Genomic DNA, 16,677 nt, shown 5'->3' with positions numbered 1-16,677 from the left:
GCATTATTTACCATGGCCAAGACCTGGAAGCAACCTAGGTGTTCATCTATAGATGAATGAAAAAAGAAGATGTGGTATATATTTATATCTATAGATTTACATAATCTTCTATATCTGTATATATTATATATAGATATAATGGAATATTACTCAGCCATAAAAAGAATAAAATCTTGCCTTTTGCAATAACATAGATGAATCTAGAGCAGCCGTGGGCAAACTATGGCCCGCGGGCCGGATCCGGCCCGTTTGAAATGAATAAAACTAAAAAAAAAAAAAAAAAAAAAAAAGACCGTACCCTTTTATGTAATGATGTTTACTTTGAATTTATATTAGTTCACACAAACACTCCATCCATGCTTTTGTTCCAGCCCTCCGGTCCAGTTTAAGAACCCATTGTGGCCCTCGAGTCAAAAAGTTTGCCCACCCCTGATCTAGAGGGTATTGTGCTAAGTGAAATAACTCAGACAGTGAAAGACAAATACCATATGATTTCACTTATATATGTAAGTGAAAAATAAACCAGATGAACAAACAAAATAGAAACAGACTCATAGATACGAAAAACAAACTGATGGTTGCCAATGGGGAGTGGGGTAGTGCGATGGTTGAAAAGGTTGAAGTTAACTATGAGGTGCAAACTTCCAGTTTTTATTCTATTATGTAATGAACACTAAGTATAGCTTTTCCTTCTTTTGGCTTTTTTTTTTTTTGGTACCTATCTAAGTTTTAGAATAGTTTTCGTTGATTTAGTTGCTTTGATTATTTTTGTATCTTATTATTTCCTTCCAGAAGTTTTTTTCTCCTTGGTGGGATATAGTTTTATTGAGGAAAGGTTTAATGCATGGTCTGTATTTTAAGTACTCAGAAGTCTGCAGATGCTTTTTCTAGACCATCTCTCGTAAAGGAATGTTGGACCTTTAGGTATTTCTAGATATAAATATTTTCCCACAGCATTTAAAAAAATATTGTTTCAATCATTCTATTTAATTTTGCAAATTATAAGATTGAAGTAGTGTATTGTCTTCATTTTAGGATAATCTATCATTTCTATTTGAATGTTTTTAGTTTTTCTTTCGTATCCTCATTGTTTTCAAGTTTTATCTGAACCTTATTATTAAACCTTATTATTATGGCATCTTGTTTTATTTTAATCTTTTTCGTTATACAGTGGACTTTATTATTTGGGTAACTAGGCCTTCCCTTTTACCCCCTCTCCTGGTTTTGGAAAATTCTCAGGCATTATCCCTTCAAATATACATGAATTTACATTCTCACTTACATTATCTCTTCCCCCCTTTCTGGAGTTGCTAAGAGAGAGATTTTGGAAACTTCTGAATCTGCATTCTCTATTTTTTTCTTTAGTGAGTTTTTATTAAAAATACTTATTTTTTAATTTTTAATCATTTTTATTACTATTAGATTTTTGTTGCATTACCTTCTGTGCTTATTTTATGTAAACATTTTCCTCCTTTCTCTGAGGATATGATGTCACTTGTTTTAATTGACTTATTAATTCATTTTTTATCTAAGTTTTTTTTAATATATAAAATTTCTTGATTCTTTTTTATAGTGTTGGTCTTTCTCAGATAATGGACCTCCCAAATGGCATTGGCTTTGGGGCTTGGCCACAGGAGCTGAGGCTGTTGTTCAGTACAGATGGCGGTGCTAAGCACAGGCACAGGAGCGGGGAGTGAGGAGCCTTCAGAAGAGGCTTTACCTGAGGAAGCTTCCCAGTGCTCCCTGCGCTGGTTTATTGCTGGGGCCCTGACTCTTTCCTTTCCTTGGAATTACCTCTTGTGATTTTTTAATTTAATTTATTTTTTTTTTAGGGTGTATACACATTCATTAAAAAAACAACTATCTTTTCTAAAGGTTTGATGCAGGAGGGGAAGACTCCAGCATGTGGTTAGTTTTCTTATAAGGTGAAGGTATCCTTATATTCATGGTAACATCCACCAAATGCAGCGGGGGTCGAACAACCCTTTCACAGGGGTCACCTAAGACCATCGGAAAACACATATATAATTACATATTGTTTTTGTGATTAATCACTATGCTTTAATTATGTTCAATTTGTAATGATGAAAATACATCCTGCAGATCAGATATTTACATTACGATTCATAACAGTAGCAAAATTATAGTTATGAAGTAGCAATGAAAATAATTTTATGGTTGGGGGTCACCACAACATGAGGAACTGTATTAAAGGGTCACGGCATTAGGGAGGTTGAGAACCACTGGCCTAATGCATACTTAGTTGTGTAGTAATCTTTTTTATTGTATTGCTTGAATTATGATAGAAGCTAATCATCTCTTTTAGGACTTCTTTAAAATCCATATAGAGACAGATTTAATACCGTTAAAATATTTCAAATCCACTCGAGATTTAGTCATTATATTAACTCTACAATAATTTGAATGTTTCTCTTCCAGTCATGTATTTTGTGATGGTTTGTCCAAGATGAATATTATTGATGTTTAAACAATCAAAATAATTTAAAAAAATTATTGGTGCTTTGTGCCTTTTTGAATAAAATTATTTATTATTTTTACACTTGTTTAGTCTTTCTAAAATTAAGCTATTGTTATCAATTGGGGTTACTGGCAGGGCCTCAGTTCTTCTCGTTGATGCAGAAAAGATTTAAAGGTCAAGGAAAATGAAAGTAAAGCAAAGTGGGATTTATTGAAGATACACTCCAAGGAAGGAGTGGGCCAATCAAGAGAGACAATGGCTCAGAACTCCTGGGTTTTGAGGTTTAAATGAGGGATTTTCTGCATGGACACTTTTATTTGCATTCAGGGATGATTGACAGAAAAGGGTTATATAACTATATTCCTCTGCACATGCTCTTACCCATCATGCATACAGAAAAACCCATGGGGGGAGGGGCAGCGAGGGTCAAAACTGCAATGCAAATTTTATTATAATTAGTCCAGGGCCCTAGTAAGGTCACTTTGAGGTCATGCCTCTTTCCTTTGAGCTTGGGCCAAGAATCTGGTAGCTCCCAACCTGCCCGCTGGAGGTGTTCTGGCTGCTGGATTGCCCATAGGGCAGGGGTCTGAAGGTAATGTTGGTCTGACCCCTGTCAGGATCCCAGGGTAGGCCCCACCCCAGCCGCTCATGTCTAACTTCCTACCTAACACTATCAGTTTATTATTTTGCCAGTTTTGAAATATATCCTTTTTATTTATAGATTGATTTCCATCCCATTAAAATTTACGTATTAGCATGCAGCAGCGGTGTGTTCTGTTGTCTGTGTAGATTTTTGCTGGAAGAGTTAGTAAGGCAATACAGAAGTGTTTTCATTTAAGCCAAGTCCTGAATTCTTCAGAGCCACTGTGAATTATAAAGGAGGCAGCACTGAAAGGTTTTGTTCTATCATTACTACATAAAGTAATACGCCTTTACCATCTCCTGATACAGAGTGAAAAACCATATCTGTTTACACACTTGGTAAAAGAACAGTTTTAAGATCAAAAGAGATCATTGTTTCCTTGTGAATTTCTCTTTTGGCCTCAGGCTAAAATTTATCATCTGTGAGGTTGTGCAGAATTTGACTAGAAGGGCCAAGAAACAAAAGCTGACAGGCCAAACATTGTATTGTATTTCATTACACGTAAGCATCCTCAAATGGTCCCAGTCTCATAGCTGTATCTTTTCTCTATTGATCATCACATAAAATGGAAGTAAAATATTGTGAGTTTGAATTGGGTAAATATAATTATATGGTATTGTTATACCTTAAAACTATGGAAGGAATGACATTCTATGCAATGTTAAACAAAGAGCAAATTCAAATAGATTTTCCTAGGGAAATATATTTTACTAATGAATAACTCAGAAAATAAAAACGTAAGTCTTATATTAAATGTTTAATTTTATATAATGACTAGCACATTGTTGGCCATTTATTTATCTTAAATTATAATGCTAGTAATAATTGTTTCATGGTAATATATTTCTTGATCTTTGTTGTGGGTCTATTAAATGTTGATTATGTGGACAAAAAGGGGCCACATACCGAACCTCACAAGCTCAGGGGAGGCCTGCATAACCTAAAGTAACCACATAGGATGATCTGAAATTAAAGCTTTTTAACTAAAGGCTGTTCAAGGCAGGTAGTCATGTCCTACCTAACAAAGGTCAATCTTCATCTTAATTAAGCCTGCCTGTTGTCTTTTTGCATCTGGGATAACATGCTTGATAAACATCTCTTGGCAAAAACAATGTAATTTCTCTTTTTCAGACCCCTCAAAGCAGAGTGGAGACCACAGATCCCCTCATTGTTATTTTATAATGTTAATTGTAGACTGTTAACTATCCTGTACCCACCTATGTAAAAGAACTATGTGTCTATCACTTTACTTCTTATCCAATCCCAGAGGTTTTTCCCCCTTTTCGTTCTCTCCCTTCCTAATTGATCACCAATGGATTTTATGTAACCCACTTAAGTCTTCTCATTTAATTGTAATGCATAAAGCAGGGTGCAGAATTACCATTTTCAGGAGTATTTTCTCAATCCCTTGAGATTTTGTTTCCCAGCAATTGTCCTTAGGTTGGCTCTAAGAAACTAACAAAAATGTTCTATAGTTTTGAGTGTTTCTTACATTGGCAATAAGAAATAACACCATTCGCCAAAGCCGGTTTGGCTCAGCGGATAGAGCGTCGGCCTGCGGACTGAAGGGTCCCGGGTTCGATTCCGGTCAAGGGCATGTACCTGGGTTGCGGGCACTTCCCCAGTGGGGGATGTGCAGGAGGCAGCTGATCAATGTTTCTCTCTCGTCGATGTTTCTGGCTCTCTGTCTCTCTCCCTTCCTCTCTGTAAAAAATCAATAAAATATTAAAAAAAAAAGAAATAACACCATTCAAGTCTTTTCAATGCTTCCTTCCCAAAGTAAAAGCAAACAAACCAACACACAGAAGGTAGAGAATAATGAATTAGCTCATTAGCACACATTCAGGTTCCACTGGTTGATGGATTTGAAGGCCTTAATTCAGTGGTTTTCAACCTTCCTAATGTCGTGACCCTGTAATACAGTTCCTCATGTTGTGGTGACCCCCAACCATAATTATTTTCGTTGCTACTTCATAACTGTAATTTTGCTACTGTTATGAATCATAATGTAAATTATCTGATATGCAAGATGTATTTTCATTGTTACAAATTGAACATAATTAAAGCATAGTGATTAATCACCAAAACAATAGGTAATTATATATGTGTTTTCCGATGGTCTTAGGCGACCCCTGTGCAAAGGTCGTTCGACCCTCAAAGGGGTCTCGACCCACAGGTTGAGAACCCCTGCCTTAATTGATTCTTCCTCTTCTTTATTTCCCTTGTACATTATATTTTTCTTTTTTTTTTGTTCTAGTCAATGTTGTTAAAATGCTTTAGCATTCTATTTCTCTAGATTCTAGCAATTTTTAAAAATTTAAATTAGTTGTAACATATAGTGCTATTAATTATTAGGTAATTAAAAAATCAAACTGCAATTTATCATGTTTTATGAGATTTATGATTAATTATCAAACTATTTATCAACCTGGGATGAGAAATAAGTTCTCAAAATGTAATTAAAATAAATATCATTTATTAATATAATGTATGTGGTGTTAGTTTTATTAATTAAGAAATCTTGAAGTGGAAAATTCAGTTACCATTTTTCCTCTAGATTAACTTCTCAGTTTACAAAATGAGATCAAATAATACTTAAACTATGTGGCCTGTGCAGTTTTAGGGTTTGTCTTTCATATTTTTCATATTCAGTGCATCTTCTATCTTTGTGAGATAAAAATTCTAAAAGATAAAAAGTGCTTACCTTTTATTGATATTGGTGGGGTACCCTCTGTGTCCCCTATCTGTTACTGGTGGTGGAAGTGATACCATATTTAACAGGAAAGAAGTAAAAGGGAAGACTAAATATAGGCATGCTTTTTATACAGCTTTGCCAAAAAGCTACATTTTACACTGTCCAAATCTGTTCTCTGCTCATGGACAAAGGCAGTTTAGAAACATGCCCAATGAAGTCTGTGACGGAGGAAAATGCGTGCCCGTCAGTCAGTCATACCTGGAAACAGGTAATTGGCCAGGATGGGCGTGGCCACTGCGAGTGTGGGAAATCTAAATATATAAACTTCTAGACAAAGCAACCACTCTCTGTTGCCTCCAGGGTGCCTGGCTCCTGTGACCCCTCTGCCCACATGGCACAAGGCCATGTTGGGCTTCCCCCATGGACTTAATAGACTTTAATCTGAATGCTGAACTTCACCCGGCTGCAACCTGGAATGGAAACTCTGGACACTGGCCTCCCAGCTGCCCCTCTTTCAGGACTGGCTTGGAGTAAATGGGACATTACAACCCAAGGAATGTAACTCTATGCCAATAAAATCTTCTGCTACTTCTCATCCTCCCATGGGACTTCTGCAAATGCTTATTTCAGCAGTGCCCCCAAGAACCCCACAAACCACAGAGGGTTCCCACTTGTGTTCCCCTCTGGTAGCAGAAGTGGAGTTCTTGTGATGTTGCCAGGAAAGGAATTTCCTGAAACTCACACAGGAGGAGGAGCCATGGAATTTAACCCCTGGGCTTCCAATGTTGCATTTCCGTCCATCCCGCCATGGAAAGTCCATTTTTGTCTTCAGTGCGGCATGAAGGCCACTGCCCAGGGTCTCTACTTCATACTCCAGTCCAGCATTCTGTGTGTGGAGTCCACATGGCCACGGGCCATGGGGCTTCTTAAGGCCACATGATGGGGGAGTGCTGGTTGTGGAGCAAGAGAGCAAGAGTGAAGCAAGATCAAGGGAATTCTTTGGGATTATAACCAGGAGCTTAACCACTTAACCCTTCAAGGTTCTGTGTGCTTGCAGTGGCTTCAACCCCTAGCCAATTGTGTCCATCTCCCTCTTTGTTTGATACCCTCCTCAGTGACCTGCAGGGAATGGACCAGTGGTTTCCGGGGAAGTGTGAAGCTGTAGCTTCCTGGTGAAGCTGCCCAGATGACCATGCTTATGATGTCTGGACTCCCCTTTGCTCTCCTCCTATTATTAATATTATAACTAGCTAATTGTGATAATACTATTTTCTTTGACTATCTCTTTCCCCTTATTGCTTTAATGCTGTGTTCTTTCCATTAATGTTCTGTAATTTAATGGCTTTCATTATGCATGCGACTCACCCCAGATTTGTTGTGTATCTACTGCTCTTTCTAGTATTCCGAATTTATTACTCAGTACTGTCACCTGCATTCTATACCTCTTCCTCTAACTCAGTATGACACAGACTGAACTGATTATCTTTCCAGAATCTTACTTAGTAATTGTGTGACCTAAGGCAAATCACCTTAACTGCCTCAGTTGCACTCGGATAACACAAGCAAGGAGCTTAGAATTGTGTCTGGAGGTGTTCAGTAATTGTTCTTTTGGCCAACGCTTCCCTCCCTAACATTCTCTCTCCCAGTTTTCCACTTTGTCAGCAGGATCTCCATCCAGTCACCAAATCATCTTCTGTTTGCTCATTTCCTTGCCTTACACATCAATTCCATTAGCTCCCATTAGTTTTTTCTTTGATCCCAAGTGACTATGCTCTAGGTCAGAATCTAATTTCCTGGCCCATTTCATAGAAGCTTCTACTGTTCTTCCTGACACCTGGCTCTTCCTTATTTAGTTTTTACGCGTTGTTGGGATAAAACTTCCTGAAATACAGTTCTGTTAGTCCTTCCCCTACTAATAACTTTTCAGTGGATCCCCTAATACATACAACATAAAGTCTAACTTACATTGTTTTAGATTCAGGACCCTCAATTATGAGGTGTCTAGGCATTACCCCCTTTATCTTTTCTATTCTATTCACAACCCTTCCGTCCTGCTGAACTAAGCTGCTTCAATTGCACATACTCACCACATGTTTTCCTTTCTCAGAGTCCTTGCTTACGCTTTTTCCTGCCTCAGTGTCCCAGAATGCTTTTCTCCTCATGCCCATATGACAAAAAGCAAACCCATATTTTAAAGATAGAGCTCAGAGCTTTCTCTCTTCCCAGTAATATCAAGTAATTCAATCCATTTCTTAATCTAAATTCCCACTTTATCTGTATGTTTCACTACTTTCTGCCTTGTAGGAGCTACATGTCCTCTTTGTCCATTTGTCCTTAAGTTTTCTTAATGGAAGAATCCATATCTTCTTCATCTTGATAAGCACTCAAAGGATGTAAATAAACTCTTCATATGATACTTCATAATTATTTGTTGAATAAATATATGGATAGGTTTTGATTTAGTTATTGCTCATGTGATTCCCAAAAGGATTTAAGAAAATTTATGAGGATAGAATTAATGAATATAGCAGTCCTTGCTATAGTAGGTTTTCTGTAATGTGAGAATAATCTCAGCATTTGCCACTTATTGCTTATAAAGTACTTTGAGACTCTGAATGAATTCATTTTTACTGTGGTTTTGAATTTACATTAAAAAGTACAGAGCTAGTTGTGTTACAGAATTTACCAGGTGTCCAAAAAATATACAGGAGTACCCGGAGAATCAGGAAAAACCCATTTATTTCCAGATGTACTAGTACCATGACTCAGGGGAGCCTGTTTCCAAATCCTGAGCCAGCCACTATGGAGGAAGCTTTCTCTTTATACCCTTTGGTTTCTTTATCCCCCATACATGGATCAAACTTCCAGACCTTTCGCGGGCTTTGCAAAAAGCCCCATGTGTTGGGATGGGGGCCGTGAGACCACACCTAAAGGCCTGGCCTGGCACCAGGGCTGATAACCCCCTCCGGGGGTTGTGTATGGTTCATGGTTTATGGCCTCTGTAAAATGGGAGTATTCAGGTAAATAGGCAAGACCAGATTATTTAAGGAAGGGCAGCTAGACTATAGGCTAACAGGAATGTGCATTAGGGATACTAATTAGGTACAGAATCAGGCTGCTGGTCTCACGCCCAAAAATGTCTTATTTTCCTCATCAGCTGCATCTTTAAAACTTTAGATTCAAGAGAAAGATGTTAGAAACATTTCTTTTTCTCTTGCAAAATATTTTTTAAAATGAGATATTTTCTAAGCAATCTAAGAACAATGGTGTTTTCTTTTTTAAAAAATTTATTTTATTGATTTTTTACAGAGAGGAGGGGAGAGAGACAGAGAGTTAGAAACATCGATGAGAGAGAAACATCGATCAGCTGCCTCCTGCACACCTCCTACTGGGGATGTGCCCTCAACCAAGGTACATGCCCTTGACTGGAATCGAACCTGGGACCCTTCAGTTCGCAGGCCGATGCTCTATCAACTGAGCCAAACTGGTTGCGGCAATGGTGTTTTCCATTCAGTAATACATATCATAAGGGAGGAAGTATTTTAATTGATGATAATTCTGAATTCATGGATGATAATTCTTTCTAAATATCTTGTGGAACTGGGATTTCCCAAATCATAGTGCTCTGTATATTCAATGATATTTTAACAGTGGTTTAAATTCATAACAATTTTACTGAAAGTTTATATTTTCAACTAAAGTAGGTTATGTGATTTTTTTAAAAGAGGCAACAAAGTATTCAGAATGAACTGTTCTCGAGATGTTTTAATGAGATACAGAAAAGGTTATATTAGCCAATATACTTTGCATTTCTTGTCTAACAGATGAACTTATGAATTTTTGAGAATGTTTCTTAAAACATGCTTTTCAGTGATTCATTTAGTCAAAACATATTTTGCCCTTTAAAAAGGAACATCTCTGTCAATCCTCCAAATATAGTCTATAATTTAAGCTTCTAATTAGGAGCTTTACCACACAAACTTTGCATTAGGATTTTGGCATAACATAAATATTGCACTTTCTTCATTTTTCAGTTCCCAAGATATATAGTTAGCCATTTTTTTTTTTTTTTTTGGTGTGTGAAATTCTTAAAAGTAACTGGTAGTTGTTTTCCTTTAATTTATTTTGAAATAATTATTAAATGTTCTAATTTTTATTACTACTTGGGTTTGTTATTAGTAATAGTATAGTAGGCCTTGTGTATGTGCAGGCTTCACATCTGTAGATTCAATCAATTATAATTAATCTAGAGATCATTTAAAATATAGTGGAGGTTGTGCATTTGGTTATATGCAAATGCTACACCATTTTATATAAGGAACATGAGCATCCCTGGATCTTTGGGGTGGGGGGATCCTAAAACCAATTCCCCTCAGATGCCGAGGGACTTTCCTATCATGATGAAAGTTCACATAGTTATTTTTTTATGTTTATAAAGGAAAAGGACAGGGGAAAGGCCTGAAAGTTAACCACACTGAATTTTAGTCCCAATGTTTTCATGCACTCATTCACTTATTAACTTACACATTTGTGTATTCTACAAGTGAATGCCATTTTATTCTTTAAAGAGGGAGTTGAGCTATAGGGATACTTCAAGGTACTGGAGCTATAGCCCATCCCCAAGTTAGAATAAAGGGGAAGAAGGACCTAAGGATTACGGAGCTTAGATTAATGGTCCAGAGAGCAGCAGAATCCACACTGAAGCCCACATCTAGCCTTTCCATCATGCCATGATCCATTGCCATGTGTTCATTAATTCTCTCGTGCCTCATACCTTGCCTAGGTTAAATCAAGGTGATATTCCAGATCTCCCCAACCCCAGGAATATGGTGGGATAAAAATGAGATCATGTAATTGAAAGCTTTTGGAGTCTTTGAAATTTTTTTTTAAAATATATTTTATTGATTTTTTACAGAGAGGAAGGGAGAGAGAGATAGTTAGAAACATCGATGAGAGAGAAACATCGATCAGCTGCCTCCCGCACATCTCCCACTGGGGATAGGCCCGCAACCCAGGTACATGCCCTTGACCGGAATCGAACCTGGGACCCTCCAGTCCGCAAGCTGACGCTCTATCCACTGAGCCAAACCGGTTCCGGCGGAGTCTTTGAATTTTGAGAATCATGCCATAAAATTCTAAGACACCATCATATAATGCTAAATTTCATGAATCCATAATCTTCCCATCTAGATAAGACACTTAGACCTGTGATAGTAAGATAGGAAGAATCTCTTTGCGGGGGATCAGTTCCTTGTCGGGAAAGGGATCCCCTACCCACTTCCCCTCTTGGCTCTTATGACTGATCATATAATTAAAATGACATAAGGCAGGTTAACAGGAGAAAACAAGTTTTAATACATACACTTGGGAATTCACATAAGAATGAAAATTCCAGAGACAGAAAGGCAAAAGCAGGTATACATGTCATTTTGGAGTAAGGAAAAAGGTAGGAATCTGGGACTTCAGAGGGAAATAAGACAGTTCACAGGGATATGTAAGAGTTAGTGTTTAGTAAACAAATGTTTGCTGGGCTATTTATAGACAGTGGGTCACAGATAGGACTTTGATCCCATAGCCTTGCTATAGGTTCCTCTGTCTGTCACACCTAGTTCATGTTATGCTATAGCTGTCCATGGTGATAGTTCTTCCCCAGACAGCCCTTATCTTAAATTCTTTTAGGCAATTTTGGGAAGACCAAAGTTTCTACCTGAGCGTTTTGTTTATTAAAAATAAAATGTTTCTCATGCCAGAGAGACACATTTTGGTGTGGCAAATTTTGCTTCTCTATGTCCTCATATGTAAAACAGTATAGCGTATAGTGATCTTGACTGTTTTTTAACCCTCCTGGATAGAGAAGAAATAAATGTAAAGGAGTAAGTAACAATGGCTTTAAAAATGAGACATTCCCCACTGATATATATATATTTTTTTAACAAATGTTTTCCTGATCTTACACGGCCAGTGGTAAACATTGGACAATTCATCATCCCCAGGAAACAATGCAGAATATATTACTGAATTTCTTAAAAATCATTATTCAATTATTCTTGTTCTATTTATTTTCCTCTTGACATATGAAATAATTATTTTGCATATGGAAATTTAGCTTGAGTTTCAGAAGCTGCTTGAGAATTTGTTTGAACCTTTGATAACATGCAGTGAAACTGTCAGAGCCACAAAAATGATTGTCTATGAGAACATTATAATCATTTTTATACCAGGAATCGCTGTCACCATTATTATCGTAATCATCATGCAGCCATTACTATGCAGATATTTTAAAAGCTTTAATGATGGAGCATTTGCTCTCACAGTGCACCTTGGGATTGGTGCTTATATTTTGACTAGAGGCCCAGTGCATGAAATTCAGCCTGGCCTATACCCTCTCCAATCCAAGACTCCTCAGGGGATGTCCAACTGCTGGTTTAGGCCTGATCCCACAGGAATCCCTGCAGGTTCAGGCCTAAACCGGCAGTCAGACATCCCTCTCGCAATCCGGGACTGCTGACTCCTAATCACTCACCTGCCTGCCTGCCTGCCTGCCTGATTGCCCCTAACCATTAGGTCAAGTATATTGGTCACTAAATAACCTTACTCTTCCACCAGTGTTTAATGGAAAAATTGTAGCCATAATTTGATATATGGGGTAGTATTATAGCCATAGTATAGGTCAATTGTTCATTTCCTCTAGGTCCTGATCTTTGTATAGCTGTAAGTATATCTCTTTAATTTCTTCACCTTTAGACATGTAATATTGTTTACCAATGACTTCCTGTGTTGACTAAGTGTGCAGTATTTTAGGGTGATATGCATAGACTGTCTTTTTTCAGTTTGGCCTCAACAACATCTCACATTGTACCTGCTCTTGAGCACTGTGACTGTGCCATCCCCTATTAAGGGTGGGGCTCTCATGCTGTTCTCCGGAAATCTGGGCTGGTTTTAGGGACCCACTTTGGAACCAACAAAATGCTCCAAAGCTGATGTGGCAGGAATTCCCAGGCCAGGTCAGAGGAAGCCCTGCAGCTTCTGCCTTGGTCTCTTGGAGCACTCACTCTTCTTCTCAGATTCTCTCTCTGGGAACCACAGCTCATTCTGAGATTCCCAAGTTATCCTGAGAGGCCACATGTAGCATGGACAGTCCAGGCTGAGCTCAGCTTTAAATCATCCCAGTTCTAATGCCTGACTTTATGAGGGGAGAAGCCTCCAGTTCTTTGAGTCACCTTCATTCCTTCACATTTTACCAGCTGAGGCCCCAGACACATCAGACTAGATGCAAGCTCTCTGTACTGCACATTGTCCAAACTCCTGACCTCCGAAATATATAAGCAAAAAAAGATATTGTCATTTCAGATAATAAGTTTGAGGAGTTTGTTATGCAGGAATAGATAATTTGAACAGATGATAATAAAAAAACTTTGTGGACAAGATAAAAGTGGTTATGATATCTATCTCTCAATGTCTCTGCTGGAGCAGAGCAGCTTTGATAGTGCAAGTGGATAGATAGGTAACTGCATCATCACGTCCACATATGTTGAGATTCTTATGCTCTGGGCCTCCTATCCTGGAATGTCAGCAGCCTGACCAGCACACATCCTTTCCTCTGAAATTAGCTGTCTCCCCACACATTCTACTGCTCTAATCAACAAAACTGAGGCTCTAAGCACTGGTCTGTAAAGAACCCACAGGGGATGGGCAGTGGCCTTTGAATTTGGGACATGCCCACAGTGATTAAAGGTTCCTGTAGGAAGGTCAGAGGCTGCGTTCATTCTGATGCCAAGACAAGGCTTCTTGGTAAACAAAAACCTGGGTTAGGAAAGGGAAGTCCTGGCCTTACCTAGAGAGTGCTTTAGAGAGCTATTTATAACTAGCTGTTTCTTTAATGTCCCCTTTCCAAGGATTAACTCAAATAACAGTAAACCTATTATTAATAAAATAAACCTCTAAAGAGAAAATAGCAAGGCACTGACAAATACATGTGTCATTTTTTTAAAATCCTCACCCAAGGATATGTTATTATTGATTTTTAGAGAGGAAAGGAGAGAGAGAGAGAGAGAGAGAGAGAGAGAGAGAAAGAAAGAAACATCCATGTGAGAGAAACATCAATTGGTTGCCTTCCATACATGACCTGACCAGGGATTGAACCCACAACTTAAGAAAGTGCCATGATCAGGAATCAAACCCACAACCTTTTAGTCTACAGGATGACACTCCAACCAACTGACTCACCTGGCCAGGGCTCATCATTCTGTTTTTGTAAAAAATGTTGAGTGAAATGTAAGAAAGAGTAACAAGCATTCTTTAAAGGCATACACCGCATTGTTGAGAATGGGTAATTGCCTCTCTGGGTAGAATTAGAACAGCGGAGAGGGCATATCATAATTCAGACTCTGTCTCTCTGTGTCTCTCTATCTCCTTTTCTCCTCTATTGCTCTCTTCCATTTGCCTTCCTATCTCCCTCTTATCTTGCAATGTACGTTTTTAGAAAAAAAAAAGATTACAACATAGATCTCAGAATAGATTTTGTAGATATGTTGTTAAAAACTTGTTCTCCCAAAAGATGTGAATGCTCCACATTTTATCAGACACCCCTCACTTATCACTGCAGATGCGCTCAGTCTTTCTGTTTCAGCCATTACTGAGTTACTCAGTTACAGACTCCACTAGACTTCACGTAGGTGCAACCAGACAGCCGCTCACCTTATGCCCCTGCCAAAGGGCTTCTTTGTTGCCTCCAAGTGTGGGATGCTTAGCAGTCATGAAGGCAAAGCTCAGAAGTGTGAGGGCTGTAAGCTTTCATCATAAAAGCTTCTGACTAGTGGAAAAGGGAGATAGTAGATAAACAATTCCCCCTCTCCTGGCCCCGATGGAATGTTTTAAGGTGAAGCTCATATGGCTACTCAGAAGGCAGTCCTGTGAGACTGTAGTCACGTTTAGCCGTTATCACTTTCTCCTGCCCTATTTCACTTCCCCTGTCTAATGCTCCCATTGGCTGGGATTGCATTTACTTATGAAGAAAGTAGTAGCATATGATTCTATGCTTCAGGCTCTGCTTTCTGCTGAACCCAGTGTAAGATCCATAGAAAGGAGGAGTTTCTCAATTTTAGGCCTCATGGCCAAACCTCAAACATGTATCATCTTGACAAACCATTATAAGAAAATGAGCATTGTGGCCAAATAATAATCAAAGGCTTGAACTCAGGGTATCAATGTGTGCTTACTGACCACTGGGTCAAAATATCTAATGAAAACTTTGTACAAACACATAAAAATACAAAAAGGAAAATTAAAATTTTATTATAGCGGAAGCTATTTCTTGGTAGAGTGATTGATGGGACCTAAAATAAGAGTAGCGAGGAAGCACTTATTTCTAAAATATATAGAGGCAGGCAGAGGAAGAAGCTAATGGCTTTTATTAAAAATATGGGGGCATCTGTAATACTCTCAACAATAAAGATTTTAAAAAATGAGCAGATGGCTGCCGGGCAGCTGGTTTAAAAGAAAGTGATGTCAGGTTGAATTCTGAAAATGAAGGCACATTAGAGAACTCTAGACTTACTTACAGGAAGACAAACATTATGAGACCATTGCAAAAACAGAGAGCTTAGATTTCCCTACAGATGGACCAAATACTAAAGCAGAATCCATTGTTAAATTCATATGAAGAGAGTCTTTCTGGAATTCTCTTAAATGTGTGGATTAAATTTCAAGAACTGCAGAAGAAACATTCTGAACAGAAAAACCTCAACTTCAAAATTCAGAAGGAAACAAAGGAAATGCTCCAGAATAGGTAAAGTGAAGAATGAAGAAAAATTTCACAGTGAACAGCCCTCAAGTGAAACCCAGTGGAAGGAGCGTACTCAGTATTTTGGAGTCAAGGATAGGTTTGAACTTCCTGTTAATAAAGAAAAAAATTGACAGGTTGGGCCTTGAAAAGACCATAGTCAAGGCTGTGGAGTGGGATATTGAGGAGTCTGAGGAACTCAGCAACTAGCTACCTGTTGGAGAGCTTGGTGCAAAAATTGCCAAAGCAGTCACCTGTCACAACTTTGTAAAAGCCAAAAGGATGCTAAAAATTGACAACCTGCTAAAAGAAAGAGGAGGAGGAGGAGGAGGAGGAGGAGGAGGAGGAGGAGGAGGAGGGAAAGGAGGGAGGAGGAGGAGGAGGAGGAGGAGGAGGAGGAGGAGGAGGAGGAGGAGGGAGGAGGAGCTTGCATGGTGGTTTGAAGCAAAGAAGAGATGGGAAACTTAAAGCAGCATGGTATATGTATATGTAAGTTGTCAGAGTTCTTTAAGTCACTTGAGTCCCTACTTGACTTTTTACTTGAGTTTTCGATTGCTCAATTTGCTGAAAATATTTTCTTGCTTAGGTTAAACATGTCAGGAAATTAATAGAAATAGAAAAATAAGCATAATTTTGAGAGTTATCCAATCTTTTTATAAAGAGTTACCCTGTTAAAGAGAATGGAATGGAGCATACAGTTATTTGTACACAAAATATATATATGGGGGGGAGGATGTAATTTTATTTATTTATATTGACCCACAATATAAAATCAATTTTCCTTTTCATCTATAGCCAAATTTCTCCTTGTTTCTTATTTGTAATCACTGTAATGGCACTTACTCTGGAATTGCATTTTTAAGATTGACTTTGGTTTATAATGGATTAGTCATAGGTGCATGAAAGTCTCAATTGCTATTATCTTTACAGATGACTTAATGTTATAAAAGTAATTATTGGTTCTTTATTGAAGGCAGTAGAGTTGATACTTTGCAGTCACATAATAAAAGCAATTGATTAATTCTTGTGTGCCTTTAGATAAAATATTACAGTAAGAAAAGGACTGAATGTAGTATTTG

The 16,677-nt window shown here is 38.1% G+C and overlaps 1 pseudogene; it reads left to right on the top strand.

The window, feature by feature from the left end:
• The first annotated feature begins 6,021 nt into the window (after window positions 1-6,021).
• Window positions 6,022-16,223, top strand: LOC132236122 (protein FAM204A-like; annotated as a pseudogene).
• Window positions 16,224-16,677: the final 454 nt, after the last annotated feature.

This window comes from Myotis daubentonii, chromosome 5, assembly GCF_963259705.1.
Source record: "Myotis daubentonii chromosome 5, mMyoDau2.1, whole genome shotgun sequence".
NCBI classification, from domain to species: Eukaryota; Metazoa; Chordata; class Mammalia; order Chiroptera; family Vespertilionidae; genus Myotis; species Myotis daubentonii.
This window is presented reverse-complemented; position numbering and strand designations above follow the sequence as displayed.